We start from the raw sequence: 12,379 nt of genomic DNA, 5'->3' as shown, positions 1-12,379 counted from the left end.
TAGGAACACAAGATAAGCTTACTGAATGTTTTCTTAAATTGAACATTTATTAATCTTCCAGATATCACCTTTTGTTGGAACTCAGTTATGCATGCCCCTGGACATAGCGATGCTTTCTGACTGATCTCCTCTCTATCCCAAATATGAGAGACCTTAATAATTAGGGAGGAACGTTATTGCCCCTGTTCAGCCTGAAGAAGTTACAGAAGACAAATTTTCATCCCTCTACAACCCTTAGGATTAAGGGTTCTCTTATAAAAGGGAGGGGAGAAATATGTAAGAGGTGTTCAAACCAGAGCAACTCCATCTTGAATAGGGGCTGGGTAAAATAAGGCTGAGACCTACTGGTCTGCATTCCCAGGATGTTAAGTTATTCTTTACAGGATGAGATAGAAGGTTGGCATAAGATACAGGTCATAAAGACCTTGCTGATAAAACAGGCTACAGCAAAGAAGCCCGCTAAAACCCACCAAAATTAAGATGGCAACAAGAGTGACCTCTGGTCGTCCTCACTGCTCACAATACACTAGTGATAATGCATTAGCATGCAGAAAGACACTCCCACCAATGCTGTAAAAGTTTACAAATGCCATGGCAACATCAGGAAGTTACGCTATATGTTCTAAAAAGGGAAGAAACACTCAGTTTTGGGGATTGCTCACCCCTTTCCCAGAAAACTCATGAATAATACACCCCTTGCTTAGCATATAATCAAGAAGTAATAATAAATATCTTCAGTTGAACAGCTCAAGCCACTGCTCTGCTTATAGAGTAGCCATTATTTTATTCCTGTACTTTCCTAATAAACTTGCTTTCACTTTACTGTAAAAATAAATAAATAAATAAATATATATATATAAATAAATAAATATTAACATTATTTTTCCTGTCTCACAGGCTTTGTACCCTTAGACTATGATCTTTCCATTCTACCTCCAGCCTTTGGTAACCAGCATTCTACTCTCTGCTTCTATAAGTTAAATCATTTTAGATTCCATGTATAAATGAGAATATACAGCATTTGTCTTCCTGCGTTTGGCTTATTTCACTTATCTCAATGCTCTCCGATTTCATCCTTGTTGAAAAAAAAAATTCTTCCTTTTAAAAAGCTAAATTGGAGCAAGTAGGAGTAATAGTCAGGGGTGCTGGAAGAAGGAGGAGGCAGTGAATCACTTATAAATGATGCCAAAGGAGGAGCCAAAGCCTAAACTCCAGGAGGGTGAGTGAGTGCTGCACTCTTTTGGACCCCTTTTTTATGAAGCAAAGTGTGTAGAGGTTGCCATAAAGGACAAACAAGTGAAATACTTTGTACATTACAATTGTTGGAATAAAAATAGGGTTGAATCATTCCAGAGAACAGAGTACTCAAATACGTGGACACCAATATGCAGAAACAGAACTTCAAAAACTCATTCAGGAACAATATGCAGACGGAAAGATGAGAGGGGCTGCCCCAGGAAAGAAGACATCTTGTGTGTAACAGAAACATGTTGAAGTAAAAGAACAAAAGAAGAAACAGAAAAAACCTGGAAATAGAGATGGTGGCAGTAACAATGAGATTCTGCAGCCTTTTTGGAAGAAAAGGGCCTGGGTAGATAAAATACTGGCAAACCGAATCCAGCAGCACATCAAAAAGCTTATCCACCATGATCAAGTGGGCTTCATCCCTGGGATGCAAGGCTGGTTCAACATACGAAAATCAATAAACGTAATCCATCACATAAACAGAACCTAAGACAAAAACCACATGATTATCTCAATAGATGCAGAAAAGGCCTTTGACAAAATTCAACAACGCTTCATCCTAAAAACTCTCAATAAATTAGGTATTGATGGGACGTATCTCAATATAATAACAGCTATCTATGACAAACCCACAGCCAATATCATACTGAATGGGCAAAAACTGGAAGCATTCCCTTTGAAATCTGGCACAAGACAGGGACGCCCTCTCCCACCACTCCTATTCAACATAGTGTTGGAAGTTCTGGCCAGGGCAATCAGGCAGGAGAAGAAAATAAAGGGCATTCAATTAGGAAAAGAGGAAGTCAAATTGTCCCTGTTTGCAGATGACATGATTGTATATCTAGAAAACCCCATCGTCTCAGCCCAAAATCTCCTTAAGCTGATAAGCAACTTCAGCAAAGTCTCAGGATACAAAATCAATGTGGAAAAATCACAAGCATTCTTATACACCAATAACAGACACACAGAGAGCCAAATCATGAGTGAACTCCCATTCACAATTGCTTCAAAGAGAATAAAATACCTAGGAATCCAACTTACAAGGGATGTGAAGGACCTCTTCAAGGAGAACTACAAACCACTGCTCAATGAAATAAAAGAGGATACAAACAAATGGAAGGACATTCCATGCTCACGGTAGGAAGAATCAATATCATGAAAATGGCCATACTGCCCAAGGTAATTTATAGATTCAGTGCCATCCCCATCAAGCTTCCAGTGACTTTCTTCACAGAATTGGAAAAAAACTACTTTAAAGTTCATATGGAACTAAAAAAGAGCCCACATTGCCAAGTCAATCCTAAGCCAAAAGAAGAAAGCTGGAGGCATCACGCTACCTGACTTCAAACTATACTACAAGGCGACAGTAACCAAAACAGCATTGTACTGGTACCAAAACAGAAATATAGACCAATGGAACAGAACAGAGCCCTCAGAAGTAATGCCGCATATCTACAACTATCTGATCTTTGACAAACCCGAGAAAAACAAGCAATGGGGAAAGGATTCCCTATTTAATAAATGGTGCTGGGAAAACTGGCTAGCCATATGTAGAAAGCTGAAACTGGATCCCTTCCTTACACCTTACACAAAAATTAATTCAAGATGGATTAAAGACTTAAATGTTAGACTTAAAACCATAAAAACCCTAGAAGAAAACCTAGGCAATACCATTCAGGACATAGGCATGGGCAAGGACTTCATGTCTAAAACACCAAAAGCAATGGCAACAAAAGCCAAAATTGACAAATGGGATCTAATTAAACTAATGAGCTTCCGCATAGCAAAAGAAACCACCATCAGAGTGAATAGGCAACCTACAAAATGGGAGAAAATTTTTGCAACCTACTCATCTGGCAAAGGGCTAATATCCAGAATCTACAATGAACTCAAACAAATTTACAAGAAAAAAACAAACAATCCATCAACAAGTGGGCAAAGGATATGAACAGACACTTCTCAAAAGAAGACATTTATGCAGCCAAAAGACACATGAAAAAATGCTCACCATCACTGGCCATCAGAGAAATGCAAATCAAAACCACAATGAGATGCCATCTCACACCAGTTAGAATAGTGATCATTAAAAAGTCCGGAAACAACAGGTGCTGGAGAGGATGTGGAGAAATAGGAACACTTTTACACTGTTGGTGGGACTGTAAACTAGTTCAACCATTGTGGAAGTCAGTGTGGCGATTCCTCAGGGATCTAGAACTAGAAATATCAATTGACCCAGCCATCCCATTACTGGGTATATACTCAAAGGATTATAAATCATGCTGCTATAAAGACACATGCACACGTATGTTTATTGAAGCAGTATTCACAGTAGCAAAGACTTGGAACCAACCCAAATGTCCAACAGTGATAGACTGGATTAAGAAAATGTGGCACATATACACCATGGAATACTGTGCAGCCATAAAAAATGATGAGTTCATGTCCTTTGTAGGGATATGGATGAAGCTGGAAAGCATCTTTCTCAGCAAACTATCACAAGGACAAAAAACCAAACACTGCATGTTCTCACTCATAGGTGGGAATTGAACAATGAGAACACATGGACACAGGAAGGGGAACATCACACTCTGGGGACTGTTGTGGGGTGGGGGGAGGGGGGAGGGATAGCATTAGGAGATATGCCTTATGCTAAATGAGGAGTTAATGGGTGCAGCACATCAACATGGCACATGTATACATATGTAACAAACCTGCATGTTGTGCACATGTTCCCTAAAACTTAAAGTATAATTTAAAAAAGACAAATAAATACAATGTGGTACACATAAAAAAGAAAGAAAATGAGGAAACATTTATGAACAGAGTTGAAGATAAAGATTCCTGAAGAGCTAAAACTATGGCTTGTTGATGACTGGGACTTAATTACCAGGCAAAAACAGCTCTTTTATCTTTCTTCCAAGAAGAATGTGGGTTTCATTATAAAGGATTATGCAAATTACAAGAAATCTCATGGAAACACAGATAATGACTATGCTGTTAAAGAATTTATGCCAGGGATAAAAGAATACTTCGACTTAATGTTGGGCACCCACCTACCCTACAAATTTGAGAGCATAGTATGCTGAAATTCTTGTAGATCACCCTTATGCAGCCATGTTCCAAGTGTATAAAGTGCCATATCTACTGAGATTATTTGTATAAATTGGAGCAATGTTGGCCTAGACACTGCTGGATGAGAAGATCCCTGCTTTATTACTGAATTATCTTCCTTATTTCCTAAAGTACCTGGCAAAGAATTCTGCAACTTTGTTTAGTGCCAGCAATTATCAAGTGGTTCCTCCTGAGTACCACTGTAAAGCTGTGTGAGAGGCACTATCGCTCAGTTATGTTTGGATCTCTGTAAACATATTTTTGTTGTTAGTCTTTCTCTTGTACAAACGATGTACTTTGAAGATGTTAGTGTATAACAGAATTGATGTTTGTTTTCTGTTTGATTTTAAACAGAGAAAATAAAAGGGGTTATAGCTCGTTTTTTCTTTTCTTTTTAAAATTTCAAAGTTGCTAGTGGTGTATTCAGTGATGGATGACAGAGAAACATGATATAGAGTGTTTTATTGCCTAGTTTATGAAGCTGTTTTTGAATGCTGTTGTTTCTATTCCTTTGATACTATGCCTTTTTATAATACCTGGTAATCCTATATGACAAAATGCTCTCATTCCTAATACCAAAGGTTCAATTCATTGTAACAACTGAACACACTCAATCATTTGTGCTTCTTTTTTTATGGTGCATAAAGAGCTCATCCTTTACAAGTCATCCATGTTGTTCTTTAGAGATTTTATCTTTGCTCAAATTGTTGGAGAATGGTGGCTTGTTTCATGGTTTTTGTATTTGTGTCTAATGCAAATTTTAACATAATAGACACAATGTATGCATACCTAGTTTTCTGGAAGAGTCAATCTTTTAGGAATTGTTGTAAAAATCTTCAATAAAATATTTTTAAAATTCCCAAAAAGCTAAACAGTATTACACTGTATGTATATCTATATATAGATATGTAGATACAGATATAGATCTATGTATATTTGTATAGATCTATATGTATCACATTTTCTTCATCCATTCATGTGTTGATGGACACAGGTTGATTCCATAACTTGGCTATTGTGAACAGTACTGCAATGACATCTCTGAAATACTAATTTTAAATATTTTGGGTAAATTCCTAGAAGTGGGAATGCTGGATCATATGGTAATTTTATTTTTAGCTTCTTGAGGAGTCTCTACACTGTTTTTCATAATGACTGTACTAATTTATATTTCCCCCAACAATGTACAAGGTTTCCCTTTTCTCTCCATCCCTGCCAAAACTTAATCTTTGTCTTTTTGATAATAGCCATTCTAAGAGAAGTGAGGTGATATATCACTGTTGTTTTAATTTGCATGTCCTTAATGATTAGTGATTGTGAGGGCTTTTTCATATATCTGTGGGCCATCTGTATGTCTTCTTTTAAAAGTATCTATTCAGGTTTCTAGCCCATTTCTTTTTAAAAATTGAGTTAAATTTTATTTTATTATTTGAAGTTAATGTGATTATTTAATACATTCATATAATTTGTAAAGATGTAATCAGTGTGCTTGGTATATCTATCACTCTAAAAAAGTTGTGTTTTCTTCATGTTAGAACCATTCAAATTCTTTCTTCTATCTATTTTATAGTAATACATAAGATTATTGTAAACTATGGTCATGCTGACAATCTATCTAACACTAGGTCTTATTTTTTTTTTCTATCCAAGCATATATTTGTACCTATTAATCAACTTCTCTTTATCGTCTCTACCTTATACTATTCCTGGCCTGTGGTCACCCTTTATCTGCTCTCTGTCTTCATGAGATCCACCTTTTTATCTTCCATGTATAAGTGAGAACATGCAGGATTTGTCTTTCTGTGCTTGGCTTATTTCACTCAACAATAATGACCTCCAGTCTCATCCATGTTTTTTGCCAATTTAACTGAATTATTTGTTTTCTTTCTATGGAGTTTATTGAGTTGTTTATAGATTTTGGTCATTAACTGCTTATCAAATACATGGCTTTCAAATATTTTCTCCATATGAGTAGGTTGTCTCTTCACTGTACCAATTGTTTCCTTTGTTGCACAGAAACTTTTTATTTCAATGTAATCCCATTTGTCTATTTTTGCTTTTGGAGTCAAGTATTAAATAACATTGCCCAGGCCCCTATGCTTTCTTCTAATGGATTTTGTAGTTTCAGTTCTCATGTTTAAGTCTTTATTTTGAGTTAATTTTTTATAATGTGTCAGACAAGGGTCAAATTTTATTGTTTTGTATATGGATATTTGGTTTCCCCAACATCATTTATTGAAGATATTGTCCTTTTCTCATTGTACATACTCGAAACCTTTGTTGAAAGTCAATAGACCATATATGTATGAGTTTATTTATTTATTTCTGGGCTGTATAGTCTGTTCAATTTTTTGATGCATCTATTTTTATCCAGATCCATGCTGTTTGAATTACTAGCATGTTGTAGGATAGTTTGAAATCAGGTAGCATGATATCTCCAGCTCTATTCTTTTGCTCATAATTGTCTTAACAACTGGAGATTTTATGATTTTTTTATATTTTTAAGAAAAATGACATTGGAATAGTGCTGAATTTGTAGATCACTTTGAGTGGTATAAACATTTAAAAAATAATTCTTCAAATCCATAAACATGGTCTAACTTTTTATTTACTTATTGTTTTTTCAATTTCTTTCATAAATGTTTTTATAGTTCTCATTATATAGATCATTTGCTTTGGTTAAATTTACTCCTAAGTAATTCATTAATTTATTTTTTGGAATAGTTATTGTAAATGGAATTTATCTCTTGATTTATTTTTGGGATAGTTCATTGTTAATGTAAAGAAAATCTATTGATTTTTGTTTCTTGATTTTGTAGCCTGAAACTTTATTAAATTTGTTTACCAGTTCTAGCTTTTTAGTGAAATATTAAGAATTTTTTCCATATAAGTTCATGACATCTGCAGATAGCAATAGTTTTATATCTTTCTTTCTCATTCAGATGGCTTTTATTTCCTCTCTAGCCTTATTTCTCTGACAAGGACTTTCAATACTATGTCAAGTGGAAGTGGCAAAAGTGGGCATTTTTCTATTATTCTGGATATTAGGATACATGTAGAGTGAAAGTCAAAGAATAGAAAAAGGTATTCCATGCAATGAAAACCAAAAGAGATTTGGGGTAGAAATATTTATATAAGATAAAATAAACTTTATGTAAAAACAACTGCAGAAAGAGACACAGAAACATTATGTAATAACAAAAAGACCAATTTGTTAAAAGAATATATATGAAATTGCAAATTTACATGTACCTAATACTGGAGCACCTAAATATTAAAAGCAAATACTAAAGAATCTGAAGACATAGATTGCAATACAATAAGAGTAGGGTACTTAAATACCCCACTTTCAATAATTATCAGATATTCAAACAGAAAATTAATAAAAAACAGAAGACTCAAACAACAGTTTTGATCAAATGGAAACAAAAGACATACAGAGAATAGTCCATCAAGCAGGACTAGAATACACACTCTTCTCAAGTACCCACGAAACATTCTCCAGGATAGACCATAGGTTAAGCCACATGAGGAGTCATAGCAATTTTAAGAAAACTTAAATCATATGAAGTAACTTTTCAGATGACAATGGTATAAAACCAGAAATCAATAACAGAAGAAATTTTTAAAAATTCAAAAATACATGGAAATTAAACATGTTCATGGGCAACCAAGGAGTCAATAAAAAAATTGAAAAGGAAATTGAAAAACATCTTGAGACAAAAATGAAAACATATTATACCAAACTTATGGAATGCAGCAACAACAGTTCTAAGGGAAAAGTGTATTATAATAAATGCTCACATGAAAAAAGAAAGGTCTCAAATAAACAACCTAACATTATGCCTCAATGAAACAGAAAAAAAGAAGAAACTCAAGATGGATTAAAGACTTAAATGCAAAACCTGAAACCATAACCCTAGAAGAAAACCTAGGCAATACCATTTAGGACATAGGCATGGGCAAAGACTTCATGACTAAAACACCAAAAGCAATTACAACCAAAGACAAAATTGACAAACGAAATCTAATTAACTTAAAGAGCTTCTGCACAGCAAAAGAAACTATCATCAGAATGAACAGGCAACCTACAGAATGGGAGAATATTTTTGCAATCTGTCCATCTGACAAAGATCTAATATCCAGAATCTACAGGGAACTTAAACAAATTTACAAGAAAAAAACAAACAACCTTATCAAAAAGTGGAAGAAGGATATGAACAGACCCTTCTCAAAGGACAACATATATGCGGCCAAAAAACATATGAAGAAAAGCTCATCATCACTGGTCATTAGAGAAATGCAAATCAAAACCACAATGAGATACCATCTCATGCTAGTTAAAATGGCAATCATTAAAAAGTCAGGAAACAACAGACGCTGGAGAGGAATAGAAGAAATGGGAACACTTTTACACTGTTGGTGGGAGTGTAAATTAGTTCAACCATTGTGGAAGACAGTGTGGCAATTCCTCCAGTATCTAGAACTAGAAATACCATTTGACCCAGCAATCCCATTACTGGGTATATACCCAAGGGATAATAAATCATTCTACTATAAAGACACATGCACACATGTGTTTACTGCAGCACTATTTACAATAGCAACGACTTGAAACCAACCCAAATGCACCTCAATGGTAGACTGGATAATGAAAATGTGGCACATATATACCATGGAATACTATGCAGCCATGAAAAAGAATGAGTTAATGTCCTTTGCAGGAACATGGATGAAACTGGAAACCATCATTCCCAGCAAAGTAACACAGGATCAGAGAACCAAACACCACATGTTCTCACTCATAAGTGGGAGTTGAACAATGAGAACACATGGACACAGGGAGGGGAACATCACACACCAGGGCCTTTCGGGGGATGTGGGGGCCCCCCACAACCTGGTGTTGGGTCTGATCACCCCATCACTCAACACAATAATAACTGTATATGATAAGGCAACAACATTATACTCAATGTTGAAAAACTAAAACCCTTTTATCTAAGATCCAGAACAACACAGGGATGCCAACTCTCACCACTTAAATTCAACACAGTATTGGATGTCCTTGCTAGAGTTATCAGGGAACAGAGAGAAATAAAACGTTTCCATATAGGAAAAAAGAAGTTAAATAGTTGCTGTTTGTTGACAACTTAATCCAAAATAAGAATACAAAATACCAAATACAAAATCACCACACATAAATCAGTAGTGTTTCTATGTACCAAAAATTAACTTTATAATAATTCCATTAAAATCACTAACACAAAAAATATAATACTTAGAAATAAATGTAACACTGAAAACCAAAAAACATTAATAAAAAATTGAAGAAGTAAAAAATAATTGGAAAAATTATTCTATGTTTACGGATTGGAAGAATTTATATTAAAATGTTCATAAAACTTAAGGTCACCTCCATATTCAATGCTATTCTGATCAAAATTTCAATATTTGTAAACAGAAACAGAAAAAAAAATCCTAAAACTTTGCATGGAATCAAGAAGAACCCTAAATAGCCAAAGCAATCTTGAGTGAAAGAACAAAGCTGATGAAATCACACTACCTGATTTCAAAATCTACGACAAAAATATAGTAATCGAAACAACATGGTACTGGCATAAAAACAAACACATAGACAAATGGAAAAGAATATAAAACCAATAAGTAAATCCATACATGTATGGTTAACTGATTTTCAACAAAGATGCCAAGAACACAAAATGAAAAATGAGCAGTCCCCCCAATAAATGTTGTTTAGGAATGTGAACATCCACACATGCAGAAGAATGAAATTAGTAGCTTGTGTCACACCACACACAAAAATCAACTTGCTTTAGTTTTGTCTGTTTAACTCCTCAAAAACTCGGGTGGAAATTTAATTTCCAATATCGGAGTTGAGGTCTAATGGAAGCTGTTCCAGTCATGGGGCCAGATTCCTAATGTATAGATTAATGCCATTCTTGAAAGGTGGGGGATGGTGAGTGAGTTCTTGCTGTATTAGTTCCTGTGAGAGCTGTTTAAGAGAAGCTGGCACTTCCCTCCCATCTCTATTGCTTGCTCTCTCACCATGTGATCCTTGCATGACAGATCCCCTTCAAGTTCGAACATGACTGGAAGCAGCCTGAAGTACTCACAAGAAAAAAATGTTGGTGACATACTTTTTGTCGTTGCTGTTTTTGATTTTATTTTAGGTTTACGGGTACATGTGCAGGTTTGTGATATAGGGAAATAGCATGTCATGGAAGTTTGTTGTATAGATTACCTAATCACCCAGGTATTAAACATAGTACCTGATAGGTAATCATTCAACTCGCTCCTTCCTCCCTCCCTACACCCCTAAGTAGGCTCCGGTGATATTGCTCCCTTCTTTGTGTCCATGTTTTCTCATCATTTAGCTCCCACTTATAAGTGAGAACATGTGACATTTGTTTTTCTGTTTCTGCATTTGTTTTTAAGGATAACAGCATACAGCTCCATCCATAATGGTTTTACATTAAGTCGTTAATTCATCTTGAGTTTATTTAGTTTATTTTAAGGATAACAGCATACAGCTCCTACCATGTCCCTGCAAAGGACATGTTCTCACTCTCTTCTATGGCTGCATGGTGTATATGTACTGTTTTCTTTATCCAGTCTACCATTGATGAGCATTTAGGTTGATTCCATGTCTTTGCTATTGTGAAAACTTCTGCAATGAACATACATGTGCATGTGTCTTTATAATAGAATTATTTATATCTTGGGGGCATATACACAGTAATGGGATTGCTGGGTCAAATGATAGTTCTGTTTGTAGGTCTTTGAGAAATCGCCACACTGCTTACTTCAATGGCTGAACTAATGTACACTCACACCAACAGTGTACAAGCATTCCTTTTCCTCTGTAAACTTGCCAGCACCAGTTAATTTTGACTTTTAAATAACAGCCAGTCTGACTGGTGTGAGACAGTATCTCATTGTGGTTTTGATTTGCATTTCTCTAATAATCAGTGATGCTGAGCTTTTTTGTTTCCATATGTTTCTTGGTCGAATGTGTGTCTTTCTTTCTTTCTTTTTTTTAAAGTGACTGTTGTGTCCTTTGTCCACTTTTTAATGGAGTTTTTTTTTTGTTGTTGTACATCTGTTTAAGTTCTTTATAGATGCTGGTTATTAGACGTCTGTCAGATGCATAATATGCAAAAATTTTCTCCCATTCTGTAGGTTGTCTGTTTACTCTGTTGATAGTTTCTTTGGTGGTGCAGAAGCTCTTTAGTTTAATTAGGTCCCATTCATCAATTTTTGCTTTTGTTGTGACTGCTTTTGCATCTTTGTCATAAAATTTTTACCAGGTCCTATGTTCAAAATGGTATTGCCTTAGTTGTCTTCTAGAGTTTTCATAGTTTTTGGTTTTACATTTAAGTCTTTAATTCATCTTGAGTTTATCTAGTTTATTTTTGTATACGATGTAAGGAAGGGGTCCAGTTTCAGTTTTCTGCATTTGGCTGAGCAGTTATCCCAGCACCATTTATTGAAAAGAAACTCCCTTCCCCATTACTTATTTTTGTCAGCCTTGTCAAAGACCAGATAGTTGTAGGTGTGCAGCCTTATTTCTGGGCTCTCTATTCTGTTCCATTGGTCTATGTGTGTGCTTTTGTACCAGTACTATGCTTTTTAGGTTGTTGTAATGCTGTAGTATAGCTTGAAGACAGGTAGCGTGATGCTTCCAGCTTTGTTCTTTTTGCTTAAAATTGCCTTGGCTATTCAGGCTTTTTTTGGTTCCACACAAATTTTGAAACAGTTTTTTTTTTCCTATTTCTTTGGAGAATATCATTGTTAGTTTAATTCGAATAGTACTGAAACCACAAATTGCTTTTGGCAGTATGGCCATTGTAATGATATTGATTCTTCCTATTCATGAGCATGGAATGTGTCTCCATTTACTTGTGTCATCTCTGATTCCTTTGAACAATGTTTTGTATTTCTCATTGTATACATTTTTAACCTTCCTGGTTAGCTGTATTCCTAGGTATTTTAATCTTTTTGC

At 35.1% G+C, this 12,379-nt stretch overlaps 1 protein-coding gene and 1 pseudogene across 1 annotated transcript in view; one reads left to right on the top strand and one right to left on the bottom strand.

Annotated features, from left to right (window-relative positions):
* Positions 1-12,379, bottom strand: part of ZC3H12B (zinc finger CCCH-type containing 12B) — a 463,619-nt gene that overhangs the window by 181,482 nt on the left and 269,758 nt on the right. The window lies entirely within an intron of this gene.
* Positions 1,180-4,572, top strand: LOC129024473 (mortality factor 4-like protein 1; annotated as a pseudogene).

Source organism: Pongo pygmaeus, chromosome X (assembly GCF_028885625.2).
Source record: "Pongo pygmaeus isolate AG05252 chromosome X, NHGRI_mPonPyg2-v2.0_pri, whole genome shotgun sequence".
In the NCBI taxonomy this organism is placed as follows: domain Eukaryota; kingdom Metazoa; phylum Chordata; class Mammalia; order Primates; family Hominidae; genus Pongo; species Pongo pygmaeus.
This window is presented reverse-complemented; position numbering and strand designations above follow the sequence as displayed.